At 36.3% G+C, this 16,289-nt stretch overlaps 1 pseudogene; it reads left to right on the top strand.

Moving 5' to 3' along the window:
- The first annotated feature begins 9,074 nt into the window (after positions 1 to 9,074).
- On the top strand, positions 9,075 to 10,152 carry LOC129086122 (enoyl-CoA delta isomerase 2-like; annotated as a pseudogene).
- Positions 10,153 to 16,289: the final 6,137 nt, after the last annotated feature.

The following is a 16,289-nucleotide window of genomic DNA, read 5'->3' on the forward strand; positions in this document are numbered from 1 at the left end:
TGATGTGAGGCAGAGCTGGGACATGTTGCAGCCACTGGGGTCTTCTTACTCCATTTCCTGCAGTTAGGCAGCCAGTGGAAACCCCTGATTTATGTCTGTGCTGTCTGTGTCCTTTACAGTAAGTGGACCATGGAGTAGATTATGCCTCTCCTTGAACCACTAAAGCAGGACAACAACTTTAGTTGGCTTTGCTCCCTGGACTGTTTTGACTTTATCTTAGAGGAGTTTAAAAGCATGGAAAAAATGAACTCCCTCAGAATATGTCAAATGCTTTTTTCCCCTCCGTTTTTTCTTTTCTTTTTATTAAAAAAAACATATTACTTAACTCTTTGAAATAATAATAAAAGCTATTAGACTCCTGCTAGCCATTATGCTGAAGGAAATTACATTAGCTCTCCAAGCCTGTGCTTAGGTAGCTCAAATGCTGATGCAGTTTCTGCTTAGTGCTTGGCAGGGTTTTACTTGTCAGAGGGGTTGTGGAGGGAGAGCCAGCTGCATGTTTGTGTGTCACTTCTGTGACCACTCAGCATCTCTGTATCTTGGTTTACTTATCTGTAAGAGGGAAGTAATAATACCCATTTCAGTATTTTGAAGTTGAGATACCATGCATGAAAAACACTGAGGATGTTTTCTGGTGTATTAGCAAGTACTAAAATATGATAATGATAGAAAAAAAGAAGTACTAAACATTGCGACAGCATGGATGGAACTGGAGAGCATCATGCTAAGCGAAATAAGCCAGGGGGCGAAAGACAAATACCATATGATCTCACCTATAAGCGGAACCTAACCAACAATGCAAAGAAGCAAGGAAAATATGACCAGCAACACTGAAAGGAAAAGAAATCAACAGAGACAAGAGGGAAGGGCGGGGCAGGGAAAGGGAAGGGAAGGGGAAAGTCAAGGAACATATAGCAAGGACTCATGGACAAAACCAAAGGGGAAGAGCTGAGGGAGGGAAGGTGGGAGGGGGCAAGGGAAAGAGGTGGGGGGAAGGCAGAGACAAATGTATTTAAAAAGTAAATAAATTAATTAAAAAAAATAAAATAAAATATGATAATGATACCATCAATTAGGAGTCTATGTTGCAGCCATGGAAAATTCAACTCAAAATGGCTTATGCCATAAAGGAAATTTGTTGACTCACACTATCTGAAAAGATCATGGGTAGATGTTGCTTCAGGTGAGATTTGATTTTCCTTCTCAATAGTGGCACTAAGGAGACTTCATTTCTCTGTCCCATCCCACCCACCTTCACTGTCAACCCTCTCCTTCCTTGGTGCTCTAGCCTCTCCTCTTTTGACTAGAGTCAAAATCTCAGATTGTCACTTTCTGTTCTACTTGAAGAGAAATGTTTCCTTTATGAAACTTCAGCTTCAAGTTGCAGTGTCATGTTTCTCTGGCTCTGATTTGGTTTCATGTTCATAAGAAACGGTGGGGGAAATGGGTTATGTTATTGGCTGGGTTCAATCAAATTCTATCCCTAGAGTTAAAGTTGAGTTGTGTCCCTCCCAAACTACAAAGCTGAGGTGGTTTTGTAAAGGAATTTGACTGTAAGGACAAGGAATAGATGTTAAATGCAAACAACAGATGTTTATTACTGTGGTTACAATTTGCATTTCCCTAATAAATAATAATGGTAAGCAATATTAGTATGCTTATTGGCTTTTCCTCTTTCATGAAGGGACAGTTCAGTTCTTTTGCTCATTTATAAAATTTGTGTTGCCTTTTTATTATTGATTTGTATGAGTTCTTTTTGTATTTTAGATATGAATATTTTGTCAGTGATATGTGTTGCAAATATTTTCTCCCATCTGTGGCTTGCTTTTTTATTCTCTTAAAGGAAATCTGCTGAGCAGAATTTTATAACTTTAATAAAGCCCAGTTTATCAGTATAATGCCTTATGATTGGTATTTTTAATGTCCTGGTTAAAAACTTTTCTAACCCCAACTATCCTCTGATGTTATCTTTATTGTTTATTTTTACCCTCCACATTTATGTCTGCAACCTATCTTAAATTAAATTTACTACATGAAACCAGTTGTATTTGGAGTTTTATTTTTTGGGAAAGTTTTAATCACAAATTCAGTGTCTAATGGATATTCACATATTTTATTTCTTCTTGTTGTCAGTTTTGGTGAGTTGTGTTTTTTAGGAATGTGTTTATTTCACATAAGTTGTTGAATTTATTGGCATAAAGTTTCATATAATATTTTGTTCTTATTCTTTTAATGTTTATAGTAGGGCTTGCAAACTTCTTCTGTAATGGGCCACATAGTAGATCTTTTAGGCTTTAGGAGTCCCGTAGTCTTTGTTACAAGAACTCAGCTCTGCTGTTGTACATGCAAGCAGCTATAGATAATGTATCAATAAATGACCAATGAAACTATTTGTGGGCACTAAAATTTAAATTTCATATAATTTTTATGTATCATGAAAAATCATTCTTTTCTGATTTTTTTCAACCATTTAAAAATGCAAAAACCATTCATAACTTGCGAACTATACAAAAACAGGTAGAGCCTGATTTGGCTCAGGGGCCATAGTTTGCTGGCCCAGATCAATAGTATCTTCAACTCCTGCTTCTTTTTCATGCCCAGATTGATAACTTGTGCTTTCTCTTTTTTCTCTTCATTAGTCTTGCTGGAGATTAGCAATTTTATTAATTTTTTAAAAAAAGAATTTTTGACTTTGCTGTTTTTCTCTGTAGTTTTCCTTTTATGTATTTCATTGATTTCTATTCTTTATTATTCCATCTACTTACTTTATGTTTAAATTTAGGTCATCAATTTTAAAGCTCTCCTACTACTACAAGAATTTCAACCTACATATATGTTTCACTCCACTAAACATTATTTTAGGAGCATCCCACAAATTTTGTTATATTCTATTTTCATATTCATTCGCTTCACAATATTTTAAAATTTTCCTTTGATTTCTTCTTCAACTTAAGAGTTATATAGAAATATGTTGCTTAATTTCTAAATAGTTCATATGTTTATTGATTTCTAATTTATTTCTGTTGTGAATGTATACTCTATAAGAGAGTATATTCTATAACATTTCAATCTTTTGAAATTTGCAGAGACACTTCACGATATATAATATAGTTTATCATGGTGAACATTCTATGTGTGCATGAAAATAATGTTTGTTTTACATTTGCTGGTTAGATATCATTGTTCTCTATTGTCATAGATTTTACTTCTTTATGTATTGTAAATTCTGCACAAAACAATGTTATTATTTTTTGCTTTATAAATCAGTTATTTTTTAAAAGATTAAAAGAAGGAACTACACTTTTTAAATTTACCTGTGTATTTGCTATTTCTGACACTGCTAGTCTGCAGATCCATTTGCATTACTTTCGTTCAATTTGAAAACTTTACTTCAGCATTTCTTGTAGTGCAGATGTACTGGGGACAAATTCTTTCAGCTTTTTTTAAAAAAAGAATCTTAAAATATCTTTAATAACCCTGTATTTGGAAAGGTTATTTTTTCAGATATAAAATTCTTATTTAACATTTTGGGCACTGTAAAGGAATCATTTTATATTCTTCTGCCCTTCACTCTGTTTGATGAAAGCTGCCATTATTATCATTGTTCTCTTTATTTACAGTTTTCAGCAGCTTGGCTATTATTTAACATGGTATGGTTTTTCTTTGTATCTCTCTTATTTAAAGTTTGTAAAGTTTTTGAATCTGTTGGTTAATTTATTTTACCAGAGATTTTCAACTATTATTTCTTCAAGTAACTTCTCTACCCCATTATATTTCTCTTCTCTTTCAGAGACTCCAATTACTTGTAAGTGAGACAACTTGATATTTTTCCAAATGTAATGTCAATCCGATAATGAAAAGCAAATCTTTTTCTCTCTCTCAGTGTGGATAATTTCTATTGGCTTGTCCTCAAATTCATTTATCTTTTATTCTGCATAGTCCAATTAGATTTAAGCCCATTTGGTGAATTTTTCATTTCAAATAAAATTTTCAATTTTAGAATTTTCATTTTGTTCTTTAAAAAATAGTTTCTACTCTTTTTTGGTTAAGATTCCCCATCTGTTAACTCATTTGCCTTTTTCTTTAAATTCTTGCATATATTTTTGATAGCTGTTTTATAATTCTTGTCTGTTAATTATATTATCTCTGTTATCTTTGGGTTATTTTCTTTTGACTTCTACTTCTCTTGGTTCTGGGTCACTTTACATATATAGTATTTTTAATTATATGCTGTACGTTGTAGATAATCTATTGAAAGTATTCTTGATGATGTTATTTTTTTAAAGAATATTGAATTTTGTTCTGTCAGACAATTAAATTATTGGAAGAACTTCTTGATTCTGTTAAGCCTGGTTTTAGGTGTTGGCAGTGCGGGTTTATCTTTGTTTTGTCCTTAGTCCTAGGGCATACTCTTATTCGAGGTTGTGGTCTTTACTTCCAAGGAATGGCTCTTCTTGGGCCCAAATAAATGTTTCAGGCACTCAGGTTTCACTGTGTGGGCTCAGCCAGCATATAAACCTTAGGTGTCTTCATTCAGTCTTCACTCTTTCAAGAACCTCTCTCTGCTAAGTGTTATGGAATTTCATTCTGCATACACACAGCCTAGTGGTTAGCCACGGGATTGAGGGAAACCTCTACATAATGCTCTGAGGCCCCTACTTTGCACAGCCTTTAAATTTTAGTACCTTGTTCACAAAACCTAGTCACCTCAGCAGGAAAACTGATGTTTGCTTCCTCAGTTCAGTGAGACAGCTGCTCTATACTTTGTATTTACCTAATTATGTTTCTTTTAAGTGCCCCAAGGAAGAAATCCAAGGTGAATATGTGTTTTACTTGAGTTTTCCTTCTCTCAAGGCCTGTGATCCTGTTCTTCTCATTGTCTAATGCATGACGATTGTCTTATATATTTTGTCTAGTTATATAGTCGTTTATGGCAGAAGAATAAATATGATACTAGTTATTCCATCATGTCCAGAAGCAACTGTTACTACATTTACAAATGAGTAATCATTTCTCCAGTATTTTCAACCATTTGTCAACAAACATCGTTTCTTTTCCCCTTTACACTCACACAAATTTTAGATAAAGGTGAAAGTCATTAGAGTGTTGCTTATATTCCAGTGGCTCTCAAATTTTGGTATGCCAATAAATCACCTTTTATAAAATATGGATTCACTTGGGTATGAGATGGGTATGTAGAAGCTTCCCACAAATTTTGTTATATTGTATTTTCATATTCATTCGCTTCACAATATTTTAAAATTTTCCTTTGATTTCTTCTTCGACTTAAGGGTTATGTAGAAATGTTGTTTTATTTTTTGCATCTTCAACATGCACATGAGGAGATTTCTGATACATTTGACCTTAGGTCTACACTCTTCAAACACCTTCTACATTGTGTTGGAGATTAGCTTATTTGTCCAAGTAAAGTTTCACCTTAAGCAAATCTGTATCACAGATAGAGAAACCTCATGATAATTCACAGGTATTATTTTCTGAGAATGAAATAGTGCAGCGTGTTCCTTACAAACATTAGTTAGCCCTGAGAACTTAAGTGTAATTAATATTTTGTTTAATAAATTGGCATATTATTCTCCTCTACTAGACTTAGGAGCACTACATGTAATTAAGGACTGATTTTAAAATATAGAAACCCTGGAAGTATTTAAAGGTGACATTATATGTCAGATTTCATTTTGTTTCTTCTGTAAAGACTAAAATATTAGGGGTTTGGAAGTCTGCGACATTTTAAGTTTGCATATTGCTCTCCACAAGATGTAGCTTGCTCTAGTGTGATCCTGTGTAACTTGGGTTGACAGAATCCATACAATTTTTTTGTTTGCTTTTTATGTAACTTTTCCACTAAATTTGTCTTCTGCAGTAGACAAGTTTTGTTGTACTCTTGAAGGGAAGTTTGGATCTGTCCTGTTTGGAATGTATAAAAACTGAGTTTGTCTTTATGTACCCAGCATAGACATTATACAGAAACATGAACAGATATAGCACATTATTGCTCTTCCTCAAGACATTTTCTAGTTTACATGAATAATGAAACTCAGGGTAGCTTAAGGAAACATTAAATAGAGCTCATAAAATAATGCCATCTTTAGGGAGTCACTCCTTGAGTTATATAGTCTTTATAAATTTAGCACTTTTTTACTAAGCAAACAATTCTCTCAATGGATAATAAATCCCTGAGAGATGGTAGTATAAAAAGGGATGGAGATAATAATTTTCCATGGGTGATAATATTTTATTTTCTGTATATGGTTAATAAGGACCTGAGCCATACACTCGGGTGATTTCATTTTTGCCAAAATGTGGGCAAGTAGTCATCTCAATGTACTCATCTTCACTGATAGTTCCTTCAACATTTACCCAACTTGTGTACTGAGTGCTTATTATGTTTCAGACGTTGTATCAGGAAGTTGTGAACAGAGACTGGGCCTATCTTTTTTTACCATTGTATCTCCACTGGATATCAAATTCCAAAGTATCTTTTGAATAAAAGAATGAAAGTCCCAGCCCTTGAGGAATCTGGGTGAAGGTAAATGAACTGTTTTGATTCAATTTGAGATAACTTCTGATGGAAGTAGATACAAAGTGCTATGTGATTAAGCTGTAAGAAACAACTGGGTCTAGAAGGGGTAAGTGGTTTCTCTAATGCAATCATTCTTCGAGGACCATTTATGTAATTACATTAAGTTCACCCACTAATTTGAATAAATTAGGAAAAAATTATGATCCCTGCTTTTGGAGAAGTGGTTGAGCCTAAATCATCTTGTGGTGCCAGAAAGTAAATGCTGGGAAAAAAAGAGAAAAGAAAAGAAAAAGAGGACATGTGAAAAGGGACATAAGAACTGGTCTAATAGAACTAGCAGTGGTCACAACTGAAACAATTTGGGCAGCAAAATAAATAGCAATAGTATTGAACTATAGCTGAAAGAATAGAATAAATATTCATAAGTGTACACTGATATAAACAATAGAGTGAAAAATAAAGGGACATTCTTCCTTACAAAAGAACCCCAATTAATAGGTGTAGAAAGAATGAGGGACATAAAAAGATCACTATTTACACCATATTAATAATTGCTGCAAACAATCCACTTATGAATAGTAAAATCAGTGGAGAAAAGAGATTTTTGCATAATACTCAGTACAAATGGAAAATGTTTACTAATTATGAATATATTTTCTACACAAGTAGGAAATCTGGGCATGCTCCATTTTAACAAAATGATCAGTTAATATCACCAGCAACAACCCATATGGGCATCACATACTATTTTATGATGAAAAAGACCCATCCCTTCTGTGGTGTTTTTCTCAAATATGGATAAACACAGTCTGATTATGAGAAGCCATTGGACAAACCCAAATTCAGAGACATTCTACAACATACCTGACCTGTTCGAGTACTCTTCAGGAGTTTAAAGGTCATGAGAGACTGAAGAACAGTCACAGATTGGAGAAGACCAAGGAGACATAACAATTAAATGTAGCACGGGATCCTGAATGGGATCCTAGAACTGAAAAGGGCATTAGTGAAAACGTGTTGAAATCTAAATAAAGTCTATGGTTCGGTTAATAATATTGTACCAATGTTAATTTCTAGTTTTGATCATTGTACCATGGTTATGTGAGATTGCCACATTAGGGGAAGAAGGGTGAAGGGCATATTGGAATTCTCTACTATTTTTGCAACTCATATTTAAGCCTAAGGCTATTTCAAAGTAAAATGTTAAAAAAATTAGAAGTCCTGCAATTAAGTTTGTTCCTTTGGGGACAACACTATACTTTGTCTTTGTAAAATTGCTCTTTGATGATTGAATTGGAAACGAGGTTGACATAGGTACCAGCAGGTGGATGACCTGGAGGAAACACAGAAGCCTCAGGTGTGTATGAACTTCAGACACGAGTAATGAAGCAGTTTTTCATATTTGTTGTCTTGCTCTTTAGTCAAGGCAGAGGGTAGGCTCTTCCAGGTATTGGGTAGTTACTTAGAAAAAGAGCAGTTCAGGATCTTCAGCAATATAAATTCTTTTTCATTCTTTATTGAAGAATTGATAAGTGTTTGAGCACAGACCAGGGTTGTTTTGTGTTAATGATTTTACTCCTACATTGTATTCTATGGGGAAGTCTCAGAAACAGGCAGTTGAGGGATCGCCAGAGAATATTTTGACTATGAAATCTTTGAGGAGCCGAGGATCTGAGAAAGGGCAAAATCACCAAGATAGAAAGTTTCATGGATCCTTCCTAGGAGAAGCACAGTTTTCTAACCAAGAAATCTAGGAATCCCCTGGTTGGTGTGGCTAGGAGGGCTGAGCACTAGCCTGTGAACCAAAAAGTCACTGGTTCGATTCCTAGTCAGGGCACATGCCTGGGTTGCAGACCAGGTCCCAAGTAGGTGTGTATAAGAGGCAACCACACATTGATGTTTCTCTCCCTCTTTCTCGCTCCCTATCCCTCTCTAAAAATAAATAAATAAAATCTTTTAAAAAAGGAAATCTAGAAGTCACTCATTTTTTAAAAAAATTAGTATGTTTTTCTTGAGCAGTTACTAAATACTATGCATTTTTCATGTGCTATCCCATTTAAACATAAATAAAACAACTTTGATATACTTATTCCCATTAAAAGGTGAGGAAACTAAGTCTTAGGTAGGTTGCCAAAGACAGAAACTTGGCAGTCTTACTTGCAGGTAGAGGAACATCCTAAGAATATCAAGTTCATACACTAAATTTGATAGAAAGAATACTTGGTACTGTATCAGGGTGTGTAATACATGATGGTTGACATGCACAGATTCAGAAAGTCTAACTTTAAAGTGGAGTGGGAGAGCTAGGATAATAACCCAGGATTGTCTTTCTAAAACTATTGTTCTTTGTATTGCATCAGATGGATTTTGCGGGGGATAAGGTGGAGGAGGTGAAACTTAGAACTGGGTGAGTGGGTAGGATTTGAATGGGCAAAGAAAGGGTATATCATGTTGGGAGTAGACTAGGTTCTTAATGGTCCCTTGATGACTTGAAGAATTCTCACTCATCTTCTACTGTAATTTTTCCTTGAATATGGGTAATCTCTCAAAAGAAGTTCATCTCCCAACCATATTCAAATCCAACTGATAAATTAATATCTGCTTATTTGCTGGATTTATTCTCACATTCTTAATAATTTCTCTCCTCCACTAAGAAATGGTTTGAGACAATACTGGTGTTTTAAAACAATGCAGATTGTTCTATTTTCCTATGCCCCTCTGCCTGATAGCCCCAGAATAAGTCTTCCTTTTCTTCTAAAATATTTTGGGTTCTGGTTGGTGTCTGAGTACTGTTCAGAAGCCACTGAACAACATTGTAATATGACCAGGTGTGTTTGACTTGATTAATAAGGCCAAATGGGATGCATGCAATGCTGTTGGCAGTCTGCCCAAGGAAACCAGCCCACCAAAAAGAATGCAAGAGGAATGCAACAATCAACACTCAGATGTAGCAAGAAACCATGTTTGTACCTAAAGCTGCAAGCAAGGATGACTCAATCATAGCTGTTTTAACAGGAAATGGTGATTCTTACTGGAGTAGGAAAGATCTGACTAACTTCACTGATATTCCCCCTGGTAGAGTAGAGGAGAAAGCTAAACAAATTGCTGTTATTCTGAGGAATTTTTTAGTCAGTTTAATAGATTTTCCTAAGCGTCTGATTGCAGTGGTAAATGATCTGGCTGTGGGGTTCTCTGTCACCATCCTTGGGCTATTAGATGCTGTATATACCTCCAACAGGGCAATATCCCATACTCCTTTTAGTCGCCTGGGCCTAAATCCAGAAAATGCACCTCTTATACTTTTCTGAAGATAATGGGCCCAGCCAAGCCAATAGAGATGCTTATTTTTAGAAAGAAGCAGGAGAAGCATGTGCTCAAGGACTTGATATTGAAGTTTTTCCTGATAGTAGTTTTCAGAAAGAAGTTTGGATGGGGCTGAAAACATATTCAAAGCTCCCACAAATGCCATGAGAATTTCAAAACTGGTCATCAGAAATATGGAGAAAGAAAAGCTACAAGCTGTTGATTCTGAAGAAAGCAGTATTCTCTGGGGAAGGTGGCTGTCAGGCAAATGCATAAATGTGGCCATGAACTTCTTCTCAGAACTGTGATGACTACGTAGAGCAAAGTTGAGCATTTAAAAGGAAGGGATGTGCTATGATTACTGATTTCTAATACTTGAACTAAATGAACTTCACTGTGCCTTTTTTCATGATGGAATATCATTTTTGATGATTGTATTTTATTAGAGCTCTCATGTAAAACAAATTATGTAAAACAAGCTTTAAGCATTTATATAGGTTTGAGGTTAACTCCGGACTCCGGGGGAGGTGTGGGGCTGCAGTCTTCTCCACCCTGGGTTGCCACCTCTGCCCTCTCCGTGTGCTGGTGGCTGGTGCTCCCTGCTGCTGCTCCCACCCTGCCCAGTAGCCAGTGATTATGTAGAACCTGATACCTTACTAGTGGTTCTCTGATGTCACTGAATGGTGTTTGGAAATGCTGAGGTATATTTTCGGTTGTCACAGAAACTGGAGGTGTATTTAGTGCCCAGTGCAAAAAGGTTAACATCCTACATGCCAGGGACAGTTGCACCCAGTGAAGAATTTCATCCCCCTCTAACATATTTTGGGTCTTGGAAGGGGTAGGCATCCTAATGGGGTTCTTTATTAAGAGCTCCTCTTTTGGCTGTTAGCTTTGCCATAAAGATGATGAATGGGTAGATCAAGGATAGATCCCCACCAGCTTCTTGTCTCCAACTCCCCTCATCTATTCGGGAGAACTGTTTATTTTAGAACTCAGATGGACCAAGAATAGACTAAGTGAACAATTACCATTGAACCATTAATTTAAACATGATAAATTCTAAAAGTTAAAAAATTAGTTTACTCCCATACACTGAGCAATTCATGTGCTGAACAGAGAATCATAAAGTTTAACTTAAAAGTAAGAATTGAGCAGATTTATAGAGTACTTGAAATTGTTTTTTATTCAATGCACATTACATAGAGATTAAAAAGCTTCATTTAATTCTTTCTAATGTAATCCTGAAGTCCACATCTCTGCAGAAGTTTCTAGGAAAGAAAAGAACTTAATCAGTAAGCACTTGTTAATCAAGTAAATCATTTTTTTCAAATATTGTGTGAGGTTCTAGATCTTAAAAGATTAATAAGATACTGCATCTAACCTCAGAATGCTCATAACCCAGTGATAGAAGCTAAATATGAGTAGTTACAACATAATTTCATTCTTCTAGCATGAAAGCATACAGACAGGTTTGGGAAGCAAAGAGAGGAGGAGTGATCACCTCTGGGGAAGGAGTGGTTGACATAAAGTCAAGTGGATTCATGACAATTAATAGATCAGAGGTTGAACTATATATGGCTCGGTTGGAGTTAGAGTTTTGTCATAGTCTGTTTGGCTGCTATAAGAACATACCATAGACTAGGTGGTTTATAAACAACAGAAAATTATTTCTCACAGTCCTGGAGGCTGGGGAGTCCAAGATCGAGGCACCAGCAGATTCAGTGTCTAGGGAGAATGCGTGTCCTAGTTCATGATGGTCATTTTCTGTCTTCCCACATGGTGGAAAGGGTAAGTGAACTCTCTGGGCTGTCTTTTATAAAGGTAATAATCCCAATTTATGAGGCTTCCATGGCCATGATCTACTCAGTTCCAAAGGCTCCACCTCCCAAAACCATCACATTGGGGGTTAGGATGCCAACAGTTTTTGGAGGACACAAACTTTCAAACAAAAGCAAGGTTCTAATAGAACCATTTTCTAACATCAGTATAAACTAGTAAAACAATGTTATGGATGAGAACAGCTTTTACAAAAATTGTTTCAAAGGCCAAACTAATACTATGAAGGCAAGAACGAATCATAAAGAAAGATGGAAAAGTTCCAGGGCAATTATCATGTTGACCACTTTTGTTTAGATAGACAGAGTTTTGATACATTGATATGGCATGGGAAATTAATAAAACTAGCCAATACTGGCTTGATTTTCTCTATTTTCTACTTCCTTTTGGGACAGTCTAAGTGACACATCTTTATAAGTGAAATCTTAGAGAATAGAGGCATGTCCTACCCAACCTTTCTTCAATACTTTATATTTTAATGATAAAAACAGGAAACAGCATGAAAAGTAATCTACTTCTAAGTACAGCTGGTGACAAACTATTGTTAATAAACTAGCTCCTTTCCATGAGTGTCTATTCTGCTCTCTTCATAGTGTACATGCAGGTTGTATTTTGTTAAATTAAATTCATCAAACATTTATTGAGAGCCTATTGTGCACCAGACGTATAGTCTGTGGGATACAGAATAGATCTGGAAAACTGACTTCAAGAAGAGTGCTGGTTTACCTGCAGTGGCAGCATGATTAAACTCCTTGTGGTGCCTGTGGAATCAGCAGACTTAGGCACTGGAGACCTAACTCCTGGGCATGTTACTATGTGAATATTTGTAAACCAAAGGAGAAGGATGCTTTGTGGTACCAACATACTTCCCAATTCGTTTGTGAGCTTTTAACCAAAGACCTTGAAAACTAACATTTGTCTTCCATTTTTTATATGTGAATACAGTGCAGGAAACAGTGTTCCCTTTCTAAGCTCTAAGCAATCATGCAAAAGTAGTCACTATGGCATCAACGTGGTCTGGAGTATGTTTTAGGCAATGGAATATTCTGCAAAGCACAAATAGAGAAGTGGCAAACAAAGAATGAAGTGCTAGACTGGATCCTTTTGCTTTTATGCTAGAGCTGTACTGATGGCTTTTGAAGAGATAGCCATCATCAACTTACCATAAAAATACCATTTGGAGAGTAACTAGTATGGAGAGGAGGATGAACTAGAACATAAAAGATACTGGTTTTGTTCTGGGTTTCCATGTGCTGTAAATTTTTTTAAAACATGTCAGCAAAAACATTTGTCTAACATGTTAGCTTTATTAGACCTATTGTCCATGGGTCAGTTCCTTGTAATATTGCAGAGAACAAATATTTCTTAAAAAAATACCTTCTAATTTAGCTCTTGCCAGTGTGGCTTGGTTGGTTGGAATGTCATCCTGGAACTGAAAGATTGTGGGTTTGATTCCCAGTTAGGGCACATGCTTGGGTTGCAGGTTTGGTCTCTGGTCTGGCTGTGTATGCGAGGCAACCAATCGATATTTCTCTCTCTCCCTTTCCTTTTGTCTAAAAGCAATGAAAAAAATGCCCTCAGGTAAGGATAAAACACAATAATAAAAATAAATTAAAAAAGAAAAAAATTCTAGTTTACAGAAATTCTTTCCAGACTTTAGCAACTTATACTGGTATTTTTCCCCGATAAAGTATCTTACCTATTATTGTTCAGAGTGAGAAATAAAACTATTCTAAGCTATTACATATATTAGTAATCCTTAGTATCAGATTCTCAGATTCTCTTTGAATAAAATATAGCTTTCTTGCTGAAAAAGAAGTGTTGGTTTCATTTAAATTCTCTGTTATTACAAAGTCAAAGGATTCTGACAATTCATACATCCAGAATAAGAGAGAAAAATAGAGTTTTCTGATTAGCACATATTACTAGTTGAAACACATTATTATCTTAACAGTTGGTAACAGAATTTCCCTTAAGAGAAGACTGTCTAGTTAGGGAAATACTTTCATAAGGTACTCAAGCAAAAAGTAAGACACTGTTGTGATGGTTTAATAGGAGGTAACAAAAGGTTTAAAAAGCTTATTGTTAGATATGAAGAGAACATTATTGGAATGAGGAGGCCAAGAAGGTAGGAGCAATGTGACAGAGTGCCCAGGGTAGTTCAGAACAGGGATGTGCAATATTCAGTTTTCAGCTTTTGTGCTGTGGTGGACTAAACACCATTTATGTTCCTTTCACAAACCTTCAATAAGTTCCTATACACGCAAAGGCTCTATCTGTGTGTGTCTGTAATTGTGAGTGTGTCCTGGTGGGAGGGGTAGGAGAGAGTGAGAGTGAAAGAGAAAGAGAGAGAATCATGGAAAAAGACTGTATTTTATGTCTGTGCTGAAAGTCAGGGTGGAAAAGGGACGTGGCCATTAGGTGATTCAATCTCTAAAGTGAATGAATTCCGCAAAACTGTGATAGAGATGACCAAGAGGGTTTGGGATACCCCCATCTTGAACCATGAGCTTACAGATATCTTTAGGAAGCCATTTCACATTTTAGTGCCTGGTGCAGTGCCTAGTACATTAGTAGGCACTCACTGAGTATTTGTTGGATGAGGGTATCTTTGAACGACCTGGATCACAAAGAACACTGATGTTCTTTGAAAGTTTTCTCTGCTTGTGAACAATATCATAGTTTTGCCTGTACTTAGACTATATTTCTCTTCAAATGTGTTAGTACTATTTCTTGTAGTTTTAAGTCATTTTGGATTGAAAAATGAGGCAATGATGCTTTTATCCTTATTATTAGAAAATGCCCTTTCTAGCCCTCTCTATTCCTTAACCCCTCAGTATTTCTATACCAGCATCACCATGTACACTTCTGTTTCAGCCAGGACAGTGAAGGAGCTGGAAATGGTTTATTTATTTAAGCAGGTCAAGATGTCATCCTGAACAGAATTATGTGTCAGTCAGTGGGATGAATATGTGGGATAGACCATGTCAGGAGAGTGCTGCCTGTACTCCCTGCACCTCTCCCTCCTGCTGCATGTTTATTGAAAAGACTCTTGATAGCTGGAGATAACCAGGGACTTTCCACAAAGGTTGGATCCATACAGGGATGGAATAGCTCATCATTTTGACATTTTGATCTGGGAGTTAAGGCTCATATTTGAGAATTCCCATGGCCATTTTCCTCCTAGTGTTGAACATTTTCCTGTCAAAGACTCATATTTTTGTATGAAGATTGATCCCCCTAGTTTTTGACTTTGGAATACTATTCTTCAAATCTACACTTTTACTGTCTCTCCTCAGCATTACTTGCTGTTTAAAATTTCCCTTGGGGATAGGGTTGTCAGATAAAATACAGGACACTGAGTTAAATTTTAATTTCACATAATCAATGGATTTTTTTAAATATCAGTATGTCCCCATGCAACATTTGGGGCATACTTGCACTAAATGATTTATCATTTGTCTAAAATTCACATTTAACTGGACATTCTGTGTTTTTATTTGCTAAATCTGGCAACTCTACTTGGAAAGGAAAGTCATTTGGGACTGAGAGGCTGAAATTCATGCATCAGGACATCTGTAGGGGACAAGCAATATAAGCCAGTCTCATGCTGGAAAGAGAACTTGACACCACTGCAGTCTACCACCCTGGCAAGAATTGAACTTTTTTTTTCAGCATTTTTCTTTTCAAAACACGTGCCAAAGCAATTTCCTAGATTGGGGTAATGAATTCCAGATCTTTTAATACCATGTACTGTAATTAGCTGGATAATAATCTATAATTATTCAAGGAAAGTGAGCCCATGTATAAATTATTAGAGTTGTAAACTATGCTCTTTCAATGGAGAAACTTTTGGCCTTTGCTAATAAATGGTCACATTCAGAATTCTGTGATGAGTACCTGGCCTTCTTGGCTGGACCTCCTGTCACTTTAGGAGGATGGCGGAGACAGGAGGAGGATCAGCCTCCTGTCTCCACCATCCTCCTGGACCTCTCTCGCTTTATTCAGAGAGGCCAGGTAAAGGATGCTGGATCCACTGTGTAGGTAGATGGCACAGAGCCCAGACAAGACATACACAAAACTGTGTGAGTTCTGTAAAGCAGATGGCCAGGTAGGCACTTCTATAGCATTTGGAGGTGCAGGTGCCCACAGCTATGTAGCCTGGACATGGGGAACCAGTCAGGTGGAAAGTGGAGGATATTGTATATGGAAGGTCCTTTGGCAACACATCACCTCTCACAGATATCACCCATGGGATATGATTTCTACACACAGCACCTCCACCCAGGTATAGCAATGATCAGAACTGTGAAGTTAATAAAAGTTTATCATTAGAGTTCACTAGTTTCTCCCCATTACCTTCTCATTCCTATAATGCCCCTGTCTGTTTAATCCTTAACATCTTACTTCTTATTCTCTAAAGAATTTGAAGTTTAAAAGACAAAATCTGGCAAGGACTTTTTTTGAGAAGCAAGAAGTAAGTCTCTAATAGTGAAATTTCAAACATGAAGACAGTTGGAAAGATATTCTAACAACCGGGAGCTTTCTGGTGGTCCTTGGTTCATGTCACATAAAAAACTGATATAAGGCAAGTCATGTATTAGTCTCT

Source organism: Pteronotus mesoamericanus, unplaced genomic scaffold (assembly GCF_021234165.1).
Source record: "Pteronotus mesoamericanus isolate MK-2021 breed Mesoamerican mustached bat unplaced genomic scaffold, CSHL_Meso_final scaffold_36, whole genome shotgun sequence".
Lineage (NCBI taxonomy): Eukaryota > Metazoa > Chordata > Mammalia > Chiroptera > Mormoopidae > Pteronotus > Pteronotus mesoamericanus.